Source organism: Chiloscyllium punctatum, chromosome 41, assembly GCF_047496795.1.
Source record: "Chiloscyllium punctatum isolate Juve2018m chromosome 41, sChiPun1.3, whole genome shotgun sequence".
Taxonomy (NCBI): Eukaryota; Metazoa; Chordata; class Chondrichthyes; order Orectolobiformes; family Hemiscylliidae; genus Chiloscyllium; species Chiloscyllium punctatum.
The window spans coordinates 56197957-56218535 of NC_092779.1; the positions used below are offsets into that span (position 1 = coordinate 56197957).

Below are 20579 nucleotides of genomic sequence, written 5' to 3' on the forward strand. Positions count from 1 at the left end.
CCGGAGAGTGGGGTGGGGTGAGCTAATTCCCTTTTGACTTCTCTGACTATGTTCAGAAACTGCCTTTTAGATTGAGGTGAACAGAGACTGCATTTCTTAAAAGCACCATGGAATTTATCAAACTTTATTGTGTCGCTTCCTTTCGATTCCCACACAGGTTTCCAACTCAGTTGGTATCCATGTGGCTCATATCCAGGTGTGAACATCTCTGCAGCGAATTGCACGGTTAAGGCAAAAAGGCAAGGAAAGTGGCATCTCGAATTGGCTCCGAGGTCAGAGCATCCTCGCAATGTGATCTGTCGTTCTCGGATTGTAATGCTACCTCCGGTTTTAGGGTGGAGAACATTCTTTGGGACTCTTATTCTGCAAGACAGACACAGTGACTGAAACTATGCTGCACGTTATGATTTGGAACACGGGCTGCTCTGCTTTGTGCATTTTCCCTGTAGTCCGGTGTGTTTCATGTTCCGTGTAAACGTGAAAGTTGTCCTGTTTCGAGCAATGGGTGAAATCATTTATCAATGCAAGAATCGAAATTGCAGTCATGTCAAGCAGCTCATGGTAATTTGACCAAATCATAACCGATCGTGTGTTTTCACGCACTCACAGATGCATTTGGAGCTGAAAAGAGTCTGAGAAGATCGACTCAGCTTTCCATTGATTTTTGTCTGGATTGATGGGTATCATTATCTGCTGCGAAATTGTCATTGTAGCCGGGCACATCCCAGCAGCTGTGCGAGTCGGAGAGGGATCATGGAACCCTTTTAACGTGACTTTGCATCTGTTGTTTTGCAGGAGCACAATTGGAAGTGCAAGAAAATTGGCAGCGCTAGTGGCTGGCTGGTAGTGTGGCCGAGCGGTCTAAGGCGCTGGTTTTTACCTCCAGTCTCTGACAGAGGTGTGGGTTCGAATCCCACCGCTGCCATTTCTGCTGACCTTCTCCAATCGCGCAGCTGGTTGAAATGCTGTTTCGACCCCTGCTGCGTTTCTGTTTAAAACAGAAGCGAAATGGGTTTGCTTCCCGGGCAATTAATTGTGGTGTGTGAAAGTGCCGAATTTAGCGAAGCGTCTGTGCTGTCATGATCGTGTTCGCCTCCCGCAGCTCTTCTGTTGCTTTACGTTCCAGGCGAGTTGAATTTTAATGGAATCGAATGGAGACTGTTATTTCATCGCTGTTGTGAAACAAAGTACTACGGTGACTCGACTCGTCGTTATTTGGTTTTCTGGCCAATGAAAAAATCGTTCCAATGAATTTCGATGTCATATGTTATTGAATTTCTCCCATTTCCTTCATCTCCGTCCTGGAGACATCGGAAGGGAAAGGTAATCTAGCCGAGACTGTGATTGGTGAAATTCACTTTTTATGGCCCATTCTTATTATGTTCTTTCTTTCTCTCTTTTCAGCATTGTCCGGGAAGTGGTGGTGCACTCAGGCTCCTGTATGTTTGAAAGAGTAGTTTGGAATTGCCCTGTTGTTAGTTGTGAGATTACATTATGGCTCATGCCCCGGACTGTCTCACATTTAGCATTCATGCTCGCTGTGTCTGGAAATACATTTGGTTTGCCAGTTTTGTTTGTGTTCCGTGTTAAATGCTTTCCGTTTTGCGATTCTCTCAATAAATTACGAGTTAACAGGGTTTCTGAGGTAACTTCCAGCTGCAAAAATCCTGAACTGAGAATCTGGGAAAATTTCCCAGAGTATGGTCAGTCGGAGCAAAAGTAAGGAAGTCGTTCGTTTCTGCAGCGATTCACAATGCTACCGTTCCCGTGAGCAGTCGAACAGGCTATATGATTGTGCCGCAGACTGCGACGGCAAGCTCCGCTAAAGAGTGATCCTTTAATGCCGGTTTAAGCAACACAACGTTATTAGGGCACACCGCGTGGAAACAGATACTTCGGTGTATCTCGTCCATGCTCAGCACATAGCCAAAATTAAACAAGTCCCATTAAACAACGAGCGATTGGAAACAGAAAGGTGAAAAGTAGAATGGCTTCAACTTTCAGTGCTTGAACAAATCTGCTCTCGTAGTGAAATGTAATGCAACTCCATTTAATTACTGTGCAAAGCATTGTCAAGTTTTTCTCCAACCTGGTTCTGATCATATGCCATTCTGTTTGAGAGTGTAGTTCCCGCCTTCTGATCCTTCCATGAAAAGCAGCACCGCATTTGCATTCCTTGCGCAGGTTTGCCCGGTTCAAAGACAGGGAAGAAGCTGATGCTCTGGTATCACAGCGCACCACGGATTCCTGAACTAGTCTGTCTGTCAAATGTACCCCCAAAGTCGTCTCTGAAAGACCTCATTTGGAAGCTGTCTGTCGTTATTCAACGTACGAGAGTTGGCACCAGAGGTCCTGAATCATGTTTTGGAGCAGTTCGCACGGAAGTGGCTCATTCAATCAGCAACAGCAATGAAAGAAATTACACTCTCAGAGGAACCTCTGGACCTATGCTTTCACAGCGTCGCTAGTATTAAGGTGCGCCCCGAGATCTAAGCCACGTTGGAAGTGAGACGGAGGAATCGACAGAGAGGCTACAGAATGACATCGCATCCATTTGGATTTCTTTAAATCACTGACGAGCAGGAAAATGTAAACGGGGAGGGCGAGTGGGGAAGTGAGGCAGTAGCAGCTCTGGTGAAATTCCTTCTTTGTGATTGGCTCAGCAACCAGAGACGTGAAGGTGACTCAGGCGTGAGAGCTCTTCACATCGAGAACAAAAAGCACTCAAGGGCAGTTAGCACCTCTTCCGGAGAGTGGGGTGGGGTGAGCTAATTCCCTTTTGACTTCTCTGACTATGTTCAGAAACTGCCTTTTAGATTGAGGTGAACAGAGACTGCATTTCTTAAAAGCACCATGGAATTTATCAAACTTTATTGTGTCGCTTCCTTTCGATTCCCACACAGGTTTCCAACTCAGTTGGTATCCATGTGGCTCATATCCAGGTGTGAACATCTCTGCAGCGAATTGCACGGTTAAGGCAAAAAGGCAAGGAAAGTGGCATCTCGAATTGGCTCCGAGGTCAGAGCATCCTCGCAATGTGATCTGTCGTTCTCGGATTGTAATGCTACCTCCGGTTTTAGGGTGGAGAACATTCTTTGGGACTCTTATTCTGCAAGACAGACACAGTGACTGAAACTATGCTGCACGTTATGATTTGGAACACGGGCTGCTCAGCTTTGTGCATTTTCCCTGTAGTCCGGTGTGTTTCATGTTCCGTGTAAACGTGAAAGTTGTCCTGTTTCGAGCAATGGGTGAAATCATTTATCAATGCAAGAATCGAAATTGCAGTCATGTCAAGCAACTCATGGTAATTTGACCAAATCATAACCGATCGTGTGTTCTCACGCACTCACAGATGCATTTGGAGCTGAAAAGAGTCTGAGAAGATCGACTCAGCTTTCCATTGATTTTTGTCTGGATTGATGGGTATCATTATCTGCTGCGAAATTGTCATTGTAGCCGGGCACATCCCAGCAGCTGTGCGAGTCGGAGAGGGATCATGGAACCCTTTTAACGTGACTTTGCATCTGTTGTTTTGCAGGAGCACAATTGGAAGTGCAAGAAAATGGGCAGCGCTAGTGGCTGGCTGGTAGTGTGGCCGAGCGGTCTAAGGCACTGGATTTAAGCTACAGTCTCTGACAGAGGCGTGGGTTCGAATCCCACCGCTGCCATTTCCGCTGACCTTCTCCAATCGCGCAGCCGGTTGAAATGCTGTTTCGACCCCTGCTGCGTTTCTGTTTAAAACAGAAGCGAAATGGGTTTGCTTCCCAGGCAATTAATTGTGGTGTGTGAAAGTGCCGAATTTGGCGAAGCGTCTGTGCTGTCATGATCGTGTTCGCCTCCCGCAGCTCTTCTGTTGCTTTACGTTCCAGGCGAGTTGAATTTTAATGGAATCGAATGGAGACTGTTATTTCATCGCTGTTGTGAAACAAAGTACTACGGTGACTCGACTCGTCGTTATTTGGTTTTCTGGCCAATGAAAAAATCGTTCCAATGAATTTCGATGTCATATGTTATTGAATTTCTCCCATTTCCTTCATCTCCGTCCTGGAGACATCGGAAGGGAAAGGTAATCTAGCCGAGACTGTGATTGGTGAAATTCACTTTTTATGGCCCATTCTTATTATGTTCTTTCTTTCTCTCTTTTCAGCATTGTCCGGGAAGTGGTGGTGCACTCAGGCTCCTGTATGTTTGAAAGAGTAGTTTGGAATTGCCCTGTTGTTAGTTGTGAGATTACTTTATGGCTCATGCCCCGGACTGTCTCACATTTAGCATTCATGCTCGCTGTGTCTGGAAATACATTTGGTTTGCCAGTTTTGTTTGTGTTCCGTGTTAAATGCTTTCCGTTTTGCGATTCTCTCAACAAATTACGAGTTAACAGGGTTTCTGAGGTAACTTCCAGCTGCAAAAATCCTGAACTGAGAATCTGGGAAAATTTCCCAGAGTATGGTCAGTCGGAGCAAAAGTAAGGAAGTCGTTCGTTTCTGCAGCGATTCACAATGCTACCGTTCCCGTGAGCAGTCGAACAGGCTATATGATTGTGCCGCAGACTGCGACGGCACGCTCCGCTAAAGAGTGATCCTTTAATGCCGGTGTAAGCAACACAACGTTATTAGGGCACACCGCGTGGAAACAGATACTTCGGTGTATCTCGTCCATGCTCAGCACATAGCCAAAATTAAACAAGTCCCATTAAACAACGAGCGATTGGAAACAGAAAGGTGAAAAGTAGAATGGCTTCAACTTTCAGTGCTTGAACAAATCTGCTCTCGTAGTGAAATGTAATGCAACTCCATTTAATTACTGTGCAAAGCATTGTCAAGTTTTTCTCCAACCTGGTTCTGATCATATGCCATTCTGTTTGAGAGTGTAGTTCCCGCCTTCTGATCCTTCCATGAAAAGCAGCACCGCATTTGCATTCCTTGCGCAGGTTTGCCCGGTTCAAAGACAGGGAAGAAGCTGATGCTCTGGTATCACAGCGCACCACGGATTCCTGAACTAGTCTGTCTGTCAAATGTACCCCCAAAGTCGTCTCTGAAAGACCTCATTTGGAAGCTGTCTGTCGTTATTCAACGTACGAGAGTTGGCACCAGAGGTCCTGAATCATGTTTTGGAGCAGTTCGCACGGAAGTGGCTCATTCAATCAGCAACAGCAATGAAAGAAATTACACTCTCAGAGGAACCTCTGGACCTATGCTTTCACAGCGTCGCTAGTATTAAGGTGCGCCCCGAGATCTAAGCCACGTTGGAAGTGAGACGGAGGAATCGACAGAGAGGCTACAGAATGACATCGCATCCATTTGGATTTCTTTAAATCACTGACGAGCAGGAAAATGTAAACGGGGAGGGCGAGTGGGGAAGTGAGGCAGTAGCAGCTCTGGTGAAATTCCTTCTTTGTGATTCGCTCAGCAACCAGAGACGTGAAGGTGACTCAGGCGTGAGAGCTCTTCACATCGAGAACAAAAAGCACTCAAGGGCAGTTAGCACCTCTTCCGGAGAGTGGGGTGGGGTGAGCTAATTCCCTTTTGACTTCTCTGACTATGTTCAGAAACTGCCTTTTAGATTGAGGTGAACAGAGACTGCATTTCTTAAAAGCACCATGGAATTTATCAAACTTTATTGTGTCGCTTCCTTTCGATTCCCACACAGGTTTCCAACTCAGTTGGTATCCATGTGGCTCATATCCAGGTGTGAACATCTCTGCAGCGAATTGCACGGTTAAGGCAAAAAGGCAAGGAAAGTGGCATCTCGAATTGGCTCCGAGGTCAGAGCATCCTCGCAATGTGATCTGTCGTTCTCGGATTGTAATGCTACCTCCGGTTTTAGGGTGGAGAACATTCTTTGGGACTCTTATTCTGCAAGACAGACACAGTGACTGAAACTATGCTGCACGTTATGATTTGGAACACGGGCTGCTCTGCTTTGTGCATTTTCCCTGTAGTCCGGTGTGTTTCATGTTCCGTGTAAACGTGAAAGTTGTCCTGTTTCGAGCAATGGGTGAAATCATTTATCAATGCAAGAATCGAAATTGCAGTCATGTCAAGCAGCTCATGGTAATTTGACCAAATCATAACCGATCGTGTGTTTTCACGCACTCACAGATGCATTTGGAGCTGAAAAGAGTCTGAGAAGATCGACTCAGCTTTCCATTGATTTTTGTCTGGATTGATGGGTATCATTATCTGCTGCGAAATTGTCATTGTAGCCGGGCACATCCCAGCAGCTGTGCGAGTCGGAGAGGGATCATGGAACCCTTTTAACGTGACTTTGCATCTGTTGTTTTGCAGGAGCACAATTGGAAGTGCAAGAAAATTGGCAGCGCTAGTGGCTGGCTGGTAGTGTGGCCGAGCGGTCTAAGGCGCTGGTTTTTAGCTCCAGTCTCTGACAGAGGTGTGGGTTCGAATCCCACCGCTGCCATTTCTGCTGACCTTCTCCAATCGCGCAGCTGGTTGAAATGCTGTTTCGACCCCTGCTGCGTTTCTGTTTAAAACAGAAGCGAAATGGGTTTGCTTCCCGGGCAATTAATTGTGGTGTGTGAAAGTGCCGAATTTAGCGAAGCGTCTGTGCTGTCATGATCGTGTTCGCCTCCCGCAGCTCTTCTGTTGCTTTACGTTCCAGGCGAGTTGAATTTTAATGGAATCGAATGGAGACTGTTATTTCATCGCTGTTGTGAAACAAAGTACTACGGTGACTCGACTCGTCGTTATTTGGTTTTCTGGCCAATGAAAAAATCGTTCCAATGAATTTCGATGTCATATGTTATTGAATTTCTCCCATTTCCTTCATCTCCGTCCTGGAGACATCGGAAGGGAAAGGTAATCTAGCCGAGACTGTGATTGGTGAAATTCACTTTTTATGGCCCATTCTTATTATGTTCTTTCTTTCTCTCTTTTCAGCATTGTCCGGGAAGTGGTGGTGCACTCAGGCTCCTGTATGTTTGAAAGAGTAGTTTGGAATTGCCCTGTTGTTAGTTGTGAGATTACATTATGGCTCATGCCCCGGACTGTCTCACATTTAGCATTCATGCTCGCTGTGTCTGGAAATACATTTGGTTTGCCAGTTTTGTTTGTGTTCCGTGTTAAATGCTTTCCGTTTTGCGATTCTCTCAATAAATTACGAGTTAACAGGGTTTCTGAGGTAACTTCCAGCTGCAAAAATCCTGAACTGAGAATCTGGGAAAATTTCCCAGAGTATGGTCAGTCGGAGCAAAAGTAAGGAAGTCGTTCGTTTCTGCAGCGATTCACAATGCTACCGTTCCCGTGAGCAGTCGAACAGGCTATATGATTGTGCCGCAGACTGCGACGGCAAGCTCCGCTAAAGAGTGATCCTTTAATGCCGGTTTAAGCAACACAACGTTATTAGGGCACACCGCGTGGAAACAGATACTTCGGTGTATCTCGTCCATGCTCAGCACATAGCCAAAATTAAACAAGTCCCATTAAACAACGAGCGATTGGAAACAGAAAGGTGAAAAGTAGAATGGCTTCAACTTTCAGTGCTTGAACAAATCTGCTCTCGTAGTGAAATGTAATGCAACTCCATTTAATTACTGTGCAAAGCATTGTCAAGTTTTTCTCCAACCTGGTTCTGATCATATGCCATTCTGTTTGAGAGTGTAGTTCCCGCCTTCTGATCCTTCCATGAAAAGCAGCACCGCATTTGCATTCCTTGCGCAGGTTTGCCCGGTTCAAAGACAGGGAAGAAGCTGATGCTCTGGTATCACAGCGCACCACGGATTCCTGAACTAGTCTGTCTGTCAAATGTACCCCCAAAGTCGTCTCTGAAAGACCTCATTTGGAAGCTGTCTGTCGTTATTCAACGTACGAGAGTTGGCACCAGAGGTCCTGAATCATGTTTTGGAGCAGTTCGCACGGAAGTGGCTCATTCAATCAGCAACAGCAATGAAAGAAATTACACTCTCAGAGGAACCTCTGGACCTATGCTTTCACAGCGTCGCTAGTATTAAGGTGCGCCCCGAGATCTAAGCCACGTTGGAAGTGAGACGGAGGAATCGACAGAGAGGCTACAGAATGACATCGCATCCATTTGGATTTCTTTAAATCACTGACGAGCAGGAAAATGTAAACGGGGAGGGCGAGTGGGGAAGTGAGGCAGTAGCAGCTCTGGTGAAATTCCTTCTTTGTGATTGGCTCAGCAACCAGAGACGTGAAGGTGACTCAGGCGTGAGAGCTCTTCACATCGAGAACAAAAAGCACTCAAGGGCAGTTAGCACCTCTTCCGGAGAGTGGGGTGGGGTGAGCTAATTCCCTTTTGACTTCTCTGACTATGTTCAGAAACTGCCTTTTAGATTGAGGTGAACAGAGACTGCATTTCTTAAAAGCACCATGGAATTTATCAAACTTTATTGTGTCGCTTCCTTTCGATTCCCACACAGGTTTCCAACTCAGTTGGTATCCATGTGGCTCATATCCAGGTGTGAACATCTCTGCAGCGAATTGCACGGTTAAGGCAAAAAGGCAAGGAAAGTGGCATCTCGAATTGGCTCCGAGGTCAGAGCATCCTCGCAATGTGATCTGTCGTTCTCGGATTGTAATGCTACCTCCGGTTTTAGGGTGGAGAACATTCTTTGGGACTCTTATTCTGCAAGACAGACACAGTGACTGAAACTATGCTGCACGTTATGATTTGGAACACGGGCTGCTCAGCTTTGTGCATTTTCCCTGTAGTCCGGTGTGTTTCATGTTCCGTGTAAACGTGAAAGTTGTCCTGTTTCGAGCAATGGGTGAAATCATTTATCAATGCAAGAATCGAAATTGCAGTCATGTCAAGCAACTCATGGTAATTTGACCAAATCATAACCGATCGTGTGTTCTCACGCACTCACAGATGCATTTGGAGCTGAAAAGAGTCTGAGAAGATCGACTCAGCTTTCCATTGATTTTTGTCTGGATTGATGGGTATCATTATCTGCTGCGAAATTGTCATTGTAGCCGGGCACATCCCAGCAGCTGTGCGAGTCGGAGAGGGATCATGGAACCCTTTTAACGTGACTTTGCATCTGTTGTTTTGCAGGAGCACAATTGGAAGTGCAAGAAAATGGGCAGCGCTAGTGGCTGGCTGGTAGTGTGGCCGAGCGGTCTAAGGCACTGGATTTAAGCTACAGTCTCTGACAGAGGCGTGGGTTCGAATCCCACCGCTGCCATTTCCGCTGACCTTCTCCAATCGCGCAGCCGGTTGAAATGCTGTTTCGACCCCTGCTGCGTTTCTGTTTAAAACAGAAGCGAAATGGGTTTGCTTCCCAGGCAATTAATTGTGGTGTGTGAAAGTGCCGAATTTGGCGAAGCGTCTGTGCTGTCATGATCGTGTTCGCCTCCCGCAGCTCTTCTGTTGCTTTACGTTCCAGGCGAGTTGAATTTTAATGGAATCGAATGGAGACTGTTATTTCATCGCTGTTGTGAAACAAAGTACTACGGTGACTCGACTCGTCGTTATTTGGTTTTCTGGCCAATGAAAAAATCGTTCCAATGAATTTCGATGTCATATGTTATTGAATTTCTCCCATTTCCTTCATCTCCGTCCTGGAGACATCGGAAGGGAAAGGTAATCTAGCCGAGACTGTGATTGGTGAAATTCACTTTTTATGGCCCATTCTTATTATGTTCTTTCTTTCTCTCTTTTCAGCATTGTCCGGGAAGTGGTGGTGCACTCAGGCTCCTGTATGTTTGAAAGAGTAGTTTGGAATTGCCCTGTTGTTAGTTGTGAGATTACATTATGGCTCATGCCCCGGACTGTCTCACATTTAGCATTCATGCTCGCTGTGTCTGGAAATACATTTGGTTTGCCAGTTTTGTTTGTGTTCCGTGTTAAATGCTTTCCGTTTTGCGATTCTCTCAATAAATTACGACTGAACAGGGTTTCTGAGGTAACTTCCAGCTGCAAAAATCCTGAACTGAGAATCTGGGAAAATTTCCCAGAGTATGGTCAGTCGGAGCAAAAGTAAGGAAGTCGTTCGTTTCTGCAGCGATTCACAATGCTACCGTTCCCGTGAGCAGTCGAACAGGCTATATGATTGTGCCGCAGACTGCGACGGCAAGCTCCACTAAAGAGTGATCCTTTAATGCCGGTGTAAGCAACACAACGTTATTAGGGCGCACCGCGTGGAAACAGATACTTCGGTGTATCTCGTCCATGCTCAGCACATAGCCAAAATTAAACAAGTCCCATTAAACAACGAGCGATTGGAAACAGAAAGGTGAAAAGTAGAATGGCTTCAACTTTCAGTGCTTGAACAAATCTGCTCTCGTAGTGAAATGTAATGCAACTCCATTTAATTACTGTGCAAAGCATTGTCAAGTTTTTCTCCAACCTGGTTCTGATCATATGCCATTCTGTTTGAGAGTGTAGTTCCCGCCTTCTGATCCTTCCATGAAAAGCAGCACCGCATTTGCATTCCTTGCGCAGGTTTGCCCGGTTCAAAGACAGGGAAGAAGCTGATGCTCTGGTATCACAGCGCACCACGGATTCCTGAACTAGTCTGTCTGTCAAATGTACCCCCAAAGTCGTCTCTGAAAGACCTCATTTGGAAGCTGTCTGTCGTTATTCAACGTACGAGAGTTGGCACCAGAGGTCCTGAATCATGTTTTGGAGCAGTTCGCACGGAAGTGGCTCATTCAATCAGCAACAGCAATGAAAGAAATTACACTCTCAGAGGAACCTCTGGACCTATGCTTTCACAGCGTCGCTAGTATTAAGGTGCGCCCCGAGATCTAAGCCACGTTGGAAGTGAGACGGAGGAATCGACAGAGAGGCTACAGAATGACATCGCATCCATTTGGATTTCTTTAAATCACTGACGAGCAGGAAAATGTAAACGGGGAGGGCGAGTGGGGAAGTGAGGCAGTAGCAGCTCTGGTGAAATTCCTTCTTTGTGATTGGCTCAGCAACCAGAGACGTGAAGGTGACTCAGGCGTGAGAGCTCTTCACATCGAGAACAAAAAGCACTCAAGGGCAGTTAGCACCTCTTCCGGAGAGTGGGGTGGGGTGAGCTAATTCCCTTTTGACTTCTCTGACTATGTTCAGAAACTGCCTTTTAGATTGAGGTGAACAGAGACTGCATTTCTTAAAAGCACCATGGAATTTATCAAACTTTATTGTGTCGCTTCCTTTCGATTCCCACACAGGTTTCCAACTCAGTTGGTATCCATGTGGCTCATATCCATGTGTTAACATCTCTGCAGCGAATTGCACGGTTAAGGCAAAAAGGCAAGGAAAGTGGCATCTCGAATTGGCTCCGAGGTCAGAGCATCCTCGCAATGTGATCTGTCGTTCTCGGATTGTAATGCTACCTCCGGTTTTAGGGTGGAGAACATTCTTTGGGACTCTTATTCTGCAAGACAGACACAGTGACTGAAACTATGCTGCACGTTATGATTTGGAACACGGGCTGCTCAGCTTTGTGCATTTTCCCTGTAGTCCGGTGTGTTTCATGTTCCGTGTAAACGTGAAAGTTGTCCTGTTTCGAGCAATGGGTGAAATCATTTATCAATGCAAGAATCGAAATTGCAGTCATGTCAAGCAACTCATGGTAATTTGACCAAATCATAACCGATCGTGTGTTCTCACGCACTCACAGATGCATTTGGAGCTGAAAAGAGTCTGAGAAGATCGACTCAGCTTACCATTGATTTTTGTCTGGATTGATGGGTATCATTATCTGCTGCGAAATTGTCATTGTAGCCGGGCACATCCCAGCAGCTGTGCGAGTCGGAGAGGGATCATGGAACCCTTTTAACGTGACTTTGCATCTGTTGTTTTGCAGGAGCACAATTGGAAGTGCAAGAAAATTGGCAGCGCTAGTGGCTGGCTGGTAGTGTGGCCGAGCGGTCTAAGGCGCTGGATTTAAGCTCCAGTCTCTGACAGAGGCGTGGGTTCGAATCCCACCGCTGCCATTTCTGCTGACCTTCTCCAATCGCGCAGCTGGTTGAAATGCTGTTTCGACCCCTGCTGCGTTTCTGTTTAAAACAGAAGCGAAATGGGTTTGCTTCCCGGGCAATTAATTGTGGTGTGTGAAAGTGCCGAATTTGGCGAAGCGTCTGTGCTGTCATGATCGTGTTCGCCTCCCGCAGCTCTTCTGTTGCTTTACGTTCCAGGCGAGTTGAATTTTAATGGAATCGAATGGAGACTGTTATTTCATCGCTGTTGTGAAACAAAGTACTACGGTGACTCGACTCGTCGTTATTTGGTTTTCTGGCCAATGAAAAAATCGTTCCAATGAATTTCGATGTCATATGTTATTGAATTTCTCCCATTTCCTTCATCTCCGTCCTGGAGACATCGGAAGGGAAAGGTAATCTAGCCGAGACTGTGATTGGTGAAATTCACTTTTTATGGCCCATTCTTATTATGTTCTTTCTTTCTCTCTTTTCAGCATTGTCCGGGAAGTGGTGGTGCACTCAGGCTCCTGTATGTTTGAAAGAGTAGTTTGGAATTGCCCTGTTGTTAGTTGTGAGATTACATTATGGCTCATGCCCCGGACTGTCTCACATTTAGCATTCATGCTCGCTGTGTCTGGAAATACATTTGGTTTGCCAGTTTTGTTTGTGTTCCGTGTTAAATGCTTTCCGTTTTGCGATTCTCTCAATAAATTACGACTGAACAGGGTTTCTGAGGTAACTTCCAGCTGCAAAAATCCTGAACTGAGAATCTGGGAAAATTTCCCAGAGTATGGTCAGTCGGAGCAAAAGTAAGGAAGTCGTTCGTTTCTGCAGCGATTCACAATGCTACCGTTCCCGTGAGCAGTCGAACAGGCTATATGATTGTGCCGCAGACTGCGACGGCAAGCTCCGCTAAAGAGTGATCCTTTAATGCCGGTGTAAGCAACACAACGTTATTAGGGCACACCGCGTGGAAACAGATACTTCGGTGTATCTCGTCCATGCTCAGCACATAGCCAAAATTAAACAAGTCCCATTAAACAACGAGCGATTGGAAACAGAAAGGTGAAAAGTAGAATGGCTTCAACTTTCAGTGCTTGAACAAATCTGCTCTCGTAGTGAAATGTAATGCAACTCCATTTAATTACTGTGCAAAGCATTGTCAAGTTTTTCTCCAACCTGGTTCTGATCATATGCCATTCTGTTTGAGAGTGTAGTTCCCGCCTTCTGATCCTTCCATGAAAAGCAGCACCGCATTTGCATTCCTTGCGCAGGTTTGCCCGGTTCAAAGACAGGGAAGAAGCTGATGCTCTGGTATCACAGCGCACCACGGATTCCTGAACTAGTCTGTCTGTCAAATGTACCCCCAAAGTCGTCTCTGAAAGACCTCATTTGGAAGCTGTCTGTCGTTATTCAACGTACGAGAGTTGGCACCAGAGGTCCTGAATCATGTTTTGGAGCAGTTCGCACGGAAGTGGCTCATTCAATCAGCAACAGCAATGAAAGAAATTACACTCTCAGAGGAACCTCTGGACCTATGCTTTCACAGCGTCGCTAGTATTAAGGTGCGCCCCGAGATCTAAGCCACGTTGGAAGTGAGACGGAGGAATCGACAGAGAGGCTACAGAATGACATCGCATCCATTTGGATTTCTTTAAATCACTGACGAGCAGGAAAATGTAAACGGGGAGGGCGAGTGGGGAAGTGAGGCAGTAGCAGCTCTGGTGAAATTCCTTCTTTGTGATTCGCTCAGCAACCAGAGACGTGAAGGTGACTCAGGCGTGAGAGCTCTTCACATCGAGAACAAAAAGCACTCACGGGCAGTTAGCACCTCTTCCGGAGAGTGGGGTGGGGTGAGGTAATTCCCTTTTGACTTCTCTGACTATATTCAGAAACTGCCTTTTAGATTGAGGTGAACAGAGACTGCATTTCTTAAAAGCACCATGGAATTTATCAAACTTTATTGTGTCGCTTCCTTTCGATTCCCACACAGGTTTCCAACTCAGTTGGTATCCATGTGGCTCATATCCAGGTGTGAACATCTCTGCAGCGAATTGCACGGTTAAGGCAAAAAGGCAAGGAAAGTGGCATCTCGAATTGGCTCCGAGGTCAGAGCATCCTCGCAATGTGATCTGTCGTTCTCGGATTGTAATGCTACCTCCGGTTTTAGGGTGGAGAACATTCTTTGGGACTCTTATTCTGCAAGACAGGCACAGTGACTGAAACTATGCTGCACGTTATGATTTGGAACACGGGCTGCTCAGCTTTGTGCATTTTCCCTGTAGTCCGGTGTGTTTCATGTTCCGTGTAAACGTGAAAGTTGTCCTGTTTCGAGCAATGGGTGAAATCATTTATCAATGCAAGAATCGAAATTGCAGTCATGTCAAGTAGCTCATGGTAATTTGACCAAATCATAACCGATCGTGTGTTCTCACGCACTCACAGATGCATTTGGAGCTGAAAAGAGTCTGAGAAGATCGACTCAGCTTACCATTGATTTTTGTCTGGATTGATGGGTATCATTATCTGCTGCGAAATTGTCATTGTAGCCGGGCACATCCCAGCAGCTGTGCGAGTCGGAGAGGGATCATGGAACCCTTTTAACGTGACTTTGCATCTGTTGTTTTGCAGGAGCACAATTGGAAGTGCAAGAAAATGGGCACCGCTGACGGCTGGCTGGTAGTGTGGCCGAGCGGTCTAAGGCGCTGGATTTAAGCTCCAGTCTCTGACAGAGGCGTGGGTTCGAATCCCACCGCTGCCATTTCTGCTGACCTTCTCCAATCGCGCAGCTGGTTGAAATGCTGTTTCGACCCCTGCTGCGTTTCTGTTTAAAACAGAAGCGAAATGGGTTTGCTTCCCGGGCAATTAATTGTGGTGTGTGAAAGTGCCGAATTTGGCGAAGCGTCTGTGCTGTCATGATCGTGTTCGCCTCCCGCAGCTCTTCTGTTGCTTTACGTTCCAGGCGAGTTGAATTTTAATGGAATCGAATGGAGACTGTTATTTCATCGCTGTTGTGAAACAAAGTACTACGGTGACTCGACTCGTCGTTATTTGGTTTTCTGGCCAATGAAAAAATCGTTCCAATGAATTTCGATGTCATATGTTATTGAATTTCTCCCATTTCCTTCATCTCCGTCCTGGAGACATCGGAAGGGAAAGGTAATCTAGCCGAGACTGTGATTGGTGAAATTCACTTTTTATGGCCCATTCTTATTATGTTCTTTCTTTCTCTCTTTTCAGCATTGTCCGGGAAGTGGTGGTGCACTCAGGCTCCTGTATGTTTGAAAGAGTAGTTTGGAATTGCCCTGTTGTTAGTTGTGAGATTACATTATGGCTCATGCCCCGGACTGTCTCACATTTAGCATTCATGCTCGCTGTGTCTGGAAATACATTTGGTTTGCCAGTTTTGTTTGTGTTCCGTGTTAAATGCTTTCCGTTTTGCGATTCTCTCAATAAATTACGAGTTAACAGGGTTTCTGAGGTAACTTCCAGCTGCAAAAATCCTTAACTGAGAATCTGGGAAAATTTCCCAGAGTATGGTCAGTCGGAGCAAAAGTAAGGAAGTCGTTCGTTTCTGCAGCGATTCACAATGCTACCGTTCCCGTGAGCAGTCGAACAGGCTATATGATTGTGCCGCAGACTGCGACGGCAAGCTCCGCTAAAGAGTGATCCTTTAATGCCGGTTTAAGCAACACAACGTTATTAGGGCACACCGCGTGGAAACAGATACTTCGGTGTATCTCGTCCATGCTCAGCACATAGCCAAAATTAAACAAGTCCCAATAAACGAGCGATTGGAAACAGAAAGGTGAAAAGTAGAATGGCTTCAACTTTCAGTGCTTGAACAAATCTGCTCTCGTAGTGAAATGTAATGCAACTCCATTTAATTACTGTGCAAAGCATTGTCAAGTTTTTCTCCAACCTGGTTCTGATCATATGCCATTCTGTTTGAGAGTGTAGTTCCCGCCTTCTGATCCTTCCATGAAAAGCAGCACCGCATTTGCATTCCTTGCGCAGGTTTGCCCGGTTCAAAGACAGGGAAGAAGCTGATGCTCTGGTATCACAGCGCACCACGGATTCCTGAACTAGTCTGTCTGTCAAATGTACCCCCAAAGTCGTCTCTGAAAGACCTCATTTGGAAGCTGTCTGTCGTTATTCAACGTACGAGAGTTGGCACCAGAGCTCCTGAATCATGTTTTGGAGCAGTTCGCACGGAAGTGGCTCATTCAATCAGCAACAGCAATGAAAGAAATTACACTCTCAGAGGAACCTCTGGACCTATGCTTTCACAGCGTCGCTAGTATTAAGGTGCGCCCCGAGATCTAAGCCACGTTGGAAGTGAGACGGAGGAATCGACAGAGAGGCTACAGAATGACATCGCATCCATTTGGATTTCTTTAAATCACTGACGAGCAGGAAAATGTAAACGGGGAGGGCGAGTGGGGAAGTGAGGCAGTAGCAGCTCTGGTGAAATTCCTTCTTTGTGATTCGCTCAGCAACCAGAGACGTGAAGGTGACTCAGGCGTGAGAGCTCTTCACATCGAGAACAAAAAGCACTCACGGGCAGTTAGCACCTCTTCCGGAGAGTGGGGTGGGGTGAGGTAATTCCCTTTTGACTTCTCTGACTATATTCAGAAACTGCCTTTTAGATTGAGGTGAACAGAGACTGCATTTCTTAAAAGCACCATGGAATTTATCAAACTTTATTGTGTCGCTTCCTTTCGATTCCCACACAGGTTTCCAACTCAGTTGGTATCCATGTGGCTCATATCCAGGTGTGAACATCTCTGCAGCGAATTGCACGGTTAAGGCAAAAAGGCAAGGAAAGTGGCATCTCGAATTGGCTCCGAGGTCAGAGCATCCTCGCAATGTGATCTGTCGTTCTCGGATTGTAATGCTACCTCCGGTTTTAGGGTGGAGAACATTCTTTGGGACTCTTATTCTGCAAGACAGACACAGTGACTGAAACTATGCTGCACGTTATGATTTGGAACACGGGCTGCTCAGCTTTGTGCATTTTCCCTGTAGTCCGGTGTGTTTCATGTTCCGTGTAAACGTGAAAGTTGTCCTGTTTCGAGCAATGGGTGAAATCATTTATCAATGCAAGAATCGAAATTGCAGTCATGTCAAGTAGCTCATGGTAATTTGACCAAATCATAACCGATCGTGTGTTCTCACGCACTCACAGATGCATTTGGAGCTGAAAAGAGTCTGAGAAGATCGACTCAGCTTTCCATTGATTTTTGTCTGGATTGATGGGTATCATTATCTGCTGCGAAATTGTCATTGTAGCCGGGCACATCCCAGCAGCTGTGCGAGTCGGAGAGGGATCATGGAACCCTTTTAACGTGACTTTGCATCTGTTGTTTTGCAGGAGCACAATTGGAAGTGCAAGAAAATTGGCAGCGCTAGTGGCTGGCTGGTAGTGTGGCCGAGCGGTCTAAGGCGCTGGATTTAAGCTCCAGTCTCTGACAGAGGCGTGGGTTCGAATCCCACCGCTGCCATTTCTGCTGACCTTCTCCAATCGCGCAGCTGGTTGAAATGCTGTTTCGACCCCTGCTGCGTTTCTGTTTAAAACAGAAGCGAAATGGGTTTGCTTCCCGGGCAATTAATTGTGGTGTGTGAAAGTGCCGAATTTAGCGAAGCGTCTGTGCTGTCATGATCGTGTTCGCCTCCCGCAGCTCTTCTGTTGCTTTACGTTCCAGGCGAGTTGAATTTTAATGGAATCGAATGGAGACTGTTATTTCATCGCTGTTGTGAAACAAAGTACTACGGTGACTCGACTCGTCGTTATTTGGTTTTCTGGCCAATGAAAATATCGTTCCAATGAATTTCGATGTCATATGTTATTGAATTTCTCCCATTTCCTTCATCTCCGTCCTGGAGACATCGGAAGGGAAAGGTAATCTAGCCGAGACTGTGATTGGTGAAATTCACTTTTTATGGCCCATTCTTATTATGTTCTTTCTTTCTCTCTTTTCAGCATTGTCCGGGAAGTGGTGGTGCACTCAGGCTCCTGTATGTTTGAAAGAGTAGTTTGGAATTGCCCTGTTGTTAGTTGTGAGATTACTTTATGGCTCATGCCCCGGACTGTCTCACATTTAGCATTCATGCTCGCTGTGTCTGGAAATACATTTGGTTTGCCAGTTTTGTTTGTGTTCCGTGTTAAATGCTTTCCGTTTTGCGATTCTCTCAATAAATTACGAGTTAACAGGGTTTCTGAGGTAACTTCCAGCTGCAAAAATCCTCAACTGAGAATCTGGGAAAATTTCCCAGAGTATGGTCAGTCGGAGCAAAAGTAAGGAAGTCGTTCGTTTCTGCAGCGATTCACAATGCTACCGTTCCCGTGAGCAGTCGAACAGGCTATATGATTGTGCCGCAGACTGCGACGGCAAGCTCCGCTAAAGAGTGATCCTTTAATGCCGGTGTAAGCAACACAACGTTATTAGGGCACACCGCGTGGAAACAGATACTTCGGTGTATCTCGTCCATGCTCAGCACATAGCCAAAATTAAACAAGTCCCATTAAACAACGAGCGATTGGAAACAGAAAGGTGAAAAGTAGAATGGCTTCAACTTTCAGTGCTTGAACAAATCTGCTCTCGTAGTGAAATGTAATGCAACTCCATTTAATTACTGTGCAAAGCATTGTCAAGTTTTTCTCCAACCTGGTTCTGATCATATGCCATTCTGTTTGAGAGTGTAGTTCCCGCCTTCTGATCCTTCCATGAAAAGCAGCACCGCATTTGCATTCCTTGCGCAGGTTTGCCCGGTTCAAAGACAGGGAAGAAGCTGATGCTCTGGTATCACAGCGCACCACGGATTCCTGAACTAGTCTGTCTGTCAAATGTACCCCCAAAGTCGTCTCTGAAAGACCTCATTTGGAAGCTGTCTGTCGTTATTCAACGTACGAGAGTTGGCACCAGAGGTCCTGAATCATGTTTTGGAGCAGTTCGCACGGAAGTGGCTCATTCAATCAGCAACAGCAATGAAAGAAATTACACTCTCAGAGGAACCTCTGGACCTATGCTTTCACAGCGTCGCTAGTATTAAGGTGCGCCCCGAGATCTAAGCCACGTTGGAAGTGAGACGGAGGAATCGACAGAGAGGCTACAGAATGACATCGCATCCATTTGGATTTCTTTAAATCACTGACGAGCAGGAAAATGTAAACGGGGAGGGCGAGTGGGGAAGTGAGGCAGTAGCAGCTCTGGTGAAATTCCTTCTTTGTGATTCGCTCAGCAACCAGAGACGTGAAGGTGACTCAGGCGTGAGAGCTCTTCACATCGAGAACAAAAAGCACTCACGGGCAGTTAGCACCTCTTCCGGAGAGTGGGGTGGGGTGAGGTAATTCCCTTTTGACTTCTCTGACTATATTCAGAAACTGCCTTTTAGATTGAGGTGAACAGAGACTGCATTTCTTAAAAGCACCATGGAATTTATCAAACTTTATTGTGTCGCTTCCTTTCGATTCCCACACAGGTTTCCAACTCAGTTGGTATCCATGTGGCTCATATCCAGGTGTGAACATCTCTGCAGCGAATTGCACGGTTAAGGCAAAAAGGCAAGGAAAGTGGCATCTCGAATTGGCTCCGAGGTCAGAGCATCCTCGCAATGTGATCTGTCGTTCTCGGATTGTAATGCTACCTCCGGTTTTAGGGTGGAGAACATTCTTTGGGACTCTTATTCTGCAAGACAGACACAGTGACTGAAACTATGCTGCACGTTATGATTTGGAACACGGGCTGCTCAGCTTTGTGCATTTTCCCTGTAGTCCGGTGTGTTTCATGTTCCGTGTAAATGTGAAAGTTGTCCTGTTTCGAGCAATGGGTGAAATCATTTATCAATGCAAGAATCGAAATTGCAGTCATGTCAAGTAGCTCATGGTAATTTGACCAAATCATAACCGATCGTGTGTTCTCACGCACTCACATATGCATTTGGAGCTGAAAAGAGTCTGAGAAGATCGACTCAGCTTTCCATTGATTTTTGTCTGGATTGATGGGTATCATTATCTGCTGCGAAATTGTCATTGTAGCCGGGCACATCCCAGCAGCTGTGCGAGTCGGAGAGGGATCATGGAACCCTTTTAACGTGACTTTGCATCTGTTGTTTTGCAGGAGCACAATTGGAAGTGCAAGAAAATTGGCAGCGCTAGTGGCTGGCTGGTAGTGTGGCCGAGCGGTCTAAGGCGCTGGATTTAAGCTCCAGTCTCTGACAGAGGCGTGGGTTCGAATCCCACCGCTGCCATTTCTGCTGACCTTCTCCAATCGCGCAGCTGGTTGAAATGCTGTTTCGACCCCTGCTGCGTTTCTGTTTAAAACAGAAGCGAAATGGGTTTGCTTCCCGGGCAATTAATTGTGGTGTGTGAAAGTGCCGAATTTAGCGAAGCGTCTGTGCTGTCATGATCGTGTTCGCCTCCCGCAGCTCTTCTGTTGCTTTACGTTCCAGGCGAGTTGAATTTTAATGGAATCGAATGGAGACTGTTATTTCATCGCTGTTGTGAAACAAAGTACTACGGTGACTCGACTCGTCGTTATTTGGTTTTCTGGCCAATGAAAAAATCGTTCCAATGAATTTCGATGTCATATGTTATTGAATTTCTCCCATTTCCTTCATCTCCGTCCTGGAGACATCGGAAGGGAAAGGTAATCTAGCCGAGACTGTGATTGGTGAAATTCACTT

The 20579-nt window shown here is 46.0% G+C and overlaps 6 non-coding genes across 6 annotated transcripts; all 6 read left to right on the plus strand.

Moving 5' to 3' along the window:
• Positions 1–3588: 3588 nt before the first annotated feature.
• trnal-uaa (transfer RNA leucine (anticodon UAA)) lies at positions 3589–3671 on the plus strand. Its single transcript has one exon. It is a non-coding gene; the product is annotated as a tRNA-Leu (tRNA).
• A 5409-nt stretch (positions 3672–9080) lies between these two features.
• Positions 9081–9163, plus strand: trnal-uaa (transfer RNA leucine (anticodon UAA)). The gene has a single exon. It is a non-coding gene; the product is annotated as a tRNA-Leu (tRNA).
• Positions 9164–11826: 2663 nt separating this feature from the next.
• trnal-uaa (transfer RNA leucine (anticodon UAA)) lies at positions 11827–11909 on the plus strand. Its single transcript has one exon. It is a non-coding gene; the product is annotated as a tRNA-Leu (tRNA).
• A 2663-nt stretch (positions 11910–14572) lies between these two features.
• trnal-uaa (transfer RNA leucine (anticodon UAA)) lies at positions 14573–14655 on the plus strand. Its single transcript has one exon. It is a non-coding gene; the product is annotated as a tRNA-Leu (tRNA).
• A 2660-nt stretch (positions 14656–17315) lies between these two features.
• trnal-uaa (transfer RNA leucine (anticodon UAA)) lies at positions 17316–17398 on the plus strand. Its single transcript has one exon. It is a non-coding gene; the product is annotated as a tRNA-Leu (tRNA).
• A 2663-nt stretch (positions 17399–20061) lies between these two features.
• trnal-uaa (transfer RNA leucine (anticodon UAA)) lies at positions 20062–20144 on the plus strand. Its single transcript has one exon. It is a non-coding gene; the product is annotated as a tRNA-Leu (tRNA).
• The last annotated feature ends 435 nt before the right edge of the window (positions 20145–20579 follow it).